This window comes from Otolemur garnettii, unplaced genomic scaffold (genome assembly GCF_000181295.1).
Source record: "Otolemur garnettii isolate 467f Iridium unplaced genomic scaffold, OtoGar3 scaffold00075, whole genome shotgun sequence".
Lineage (NCBI taxonomy): Eukaryota > Metazoa > Chordata > Mammalia > Primates > Galagidae > Otolemur > Otolemur garnettii.
The window spans coordinates 4,632,487-4,635,009 of NW_003852470.1; the positions used below are offsets into that span (position 1 = coordinate 4,632,487).

The 2,523-nt window shown below is 45.8% G+C and overlaps 1 non-coding gene across 1 annotated transcript; it reads left to right on the forward strand.

Moving 5' to 3' along the window:
* Positions 1 to 454: 454 nt before the first annotated feature.
* LOC111726702 lies at positions 455 to 561 on the forward strand. Its single transcript, XR_002774414.1, has one exon. It is a non-coding gene; the product is annotated as a U6 spliceosomal RNA (small nuclear RNA).
* Positions 562 to 2,523: the final 1,962 nt, after the last annotated feature.

Consider the following 2,523-nt stretch of genomic DNA (forward strand, 5'->3'; position numbering starts at 1 on the left):
GAAGGAGAGAGAGAGAGAGGAAGGGAGGGAGGGAGGAAAAGAAATCTGCTTCTCCTAAGAAAACAATACTGAGCAGACAAAAGAATATATAGATAGATAGATCTGCTAAGCTCACTTACAACTACGGATGGTTGGTCAGAGGCAAATTGTATAAGATAGTTTGGATGCAGTTCTATCTTTAAATTTAAAGACTTCCAATATTGCAGGTCAAGTTCAGATTGCATTAAAAATATTGATTCAGAGAAATTAATTTGTGAAATAAATTTAAAGGAAAAAATAAAAACTACTTGTTCTGAGTTTCAAATTGAGACTTCAAGACATGTTGATGGCTTTGTCTTTTTGCTTTTTTTTTTTTTATGTTCAGCCTCTGTCTATCACAGTGAAAATATACTGTAGAATCCAACTACCTTGGACACTAAGGCTTCAGTACTGTAGTTATTGAAAAGAATAATATGTGCTCACTTCAGCAGCACACATACTAAAATTGGAATGATACAGAAAAGATTAGCATGGCCCCTGTGCAAGGATGACACGCAAATTTGTGAAGCGTTCCATATTTTTAAATAAAAAAAAGAAAAGAATAATATTTTTGCTCCCAAGCCCATTAGTTTTATTCACAAAAGAAGAACCAGTAGGAAATAGACAAGCAGTGATTCCCATTTTCTGTTTAAAAAGTGTCCTGTTTATATGTAGATAAAGTATTGCAAGACAGTCACTGATAAGAATCAGTGATTGCTAAGAGTCACACATTTGCAAATGAATGACTTAAATGAACAACTTGTTTAAGATTTGATGAAATCACCATATCCAAATTAGAGAGACCATGTGATAGCTAAGGAACTCCTTACCTTCTGAACTATGGAAGTCCCCTCTTTTAGGAATAATACTTTAAGAAGTGAGAACTCACTTTAGAATTCAAACTGGTGGTGGATACTTGTAGTCTCACCTATTCAGGAGACTGAAGAAGGAGGATCATTTGAGCTCAGGAGTTTGAGGCCACAGTGAGCTATGGCCACACCACTGTAACTCCAGCCTGGTTAACAGTTAAATTCCACCCCAAAAATAAAATTCAAACTCTCAAGACTCCCAAGGAAATCTGGGGCTTCTTATTTATTAGCGTTAGCTTGGTAGCAACAGCAGAGACAGAACTCAAACGAGCTGGGAGAGAGCAGGTGGTGAAGCAGGAAATTGGAGCGCTCCAGGGTGGGGTGGGACGTGGGAGCAGGCCGTGCCAGGCCCCTCCCAGGGGGCGGGACATGAGAGCAGGCCAGGCCAGGCCCCTCCCAGGGGGTGGGACATGAGAGCAGGCCAGGCCAGGCCCCTCCCAGGCCACTTCTACAGGTTGGTTCTGTTCCTCAGTTGGGCTTCTTCTGTGAGGCCATGGCCACGGCTCTGGGAGCTTCTGGGCTCACATCCCAACTCCATAACTAGAGAGAAAATATACTCTTTAACTCTCTTGGCTGGGTTAAATTAAATTTAAACTGGACTTTGCCAAGTGAACACACCCAGATCAGCCACATGACCAGAAGAATGGGGCCCCAAGAGTGACTCAGCTCAAGCCCCACCGATACCCTCACGAGGAAGGCCAGTGGGACAGAGGTGGGAGGGGTCTGCACAGCCGCCTTCAGGTCTCCCTGGCAAACAGATCCAGGGCAGGGCTCAGCATTCCATCAGCACCACACAAAGCCCCAGCAGCAGTGGTGAGGTCCATACGCTGTTCTGGTTTGTGGTGCAGCTATGCCAAAATAAGGACTGTCCCCAGCATGGAAATCAGCTCACTGCTCCCTGCAGCAAGGAAGCCTTAGAATGGAAAAAAGAGGAAAGGTCAGCTCAGCCAACCAGCGTGGTCAGTGGCGCATTGTCCCCGCAGATAGGTGATGCTTCCGTCCGCTACTCTGAAAGCTCCTGAAGATGCAAAGATGAGCAACAAACACACAAGCCATTCCTTACCGTCTGGTAAGAGAGATGGCATAGACACAAAAATTATAGTGTGATGACGGCTAGTGAACATTAGGTCAAGGTGATAGCAGCAAATCCCTGGATGAAGGCTACGGTCTCATTCAAAAGAGAAAGCCTACTCCGTGGAGCCTGCAAGAGCAAATACGCCGTACAGCAGACGGTACCAGCCTGTCCTGCAGACCCCCTGGGCCCATTCTGACCAGGACCACAGGGGCTGTGATCTGGACCTTTGTCCTGAGCACCGAATCACCCTTGTTTCCCCCTGTGCATCCTCGTGTCACAGTCTCGGCTCTGGGTTCCAACTTGTCTTCATTGCGGGAGCTCGGGATCTCACCTTGAGCTCTCCTCTGCTTTCAGACATGAAAACCCCTCACGGACCATTCCGGAGCCATGCCAGAAAATTACCCTTGCTAATGACAATGAAATAAAGAGCGTACCTCTGTGCCAAGCAGCATGCCTGCGCTATCTCTACAGCAACTGTCAGGAAGAAAGCAATCCAGAGTCGCATTAAAAGAGAGAACCGAAAGTACTGTGCTCTCTCAGGAAATTGAAAGAAAACGCACA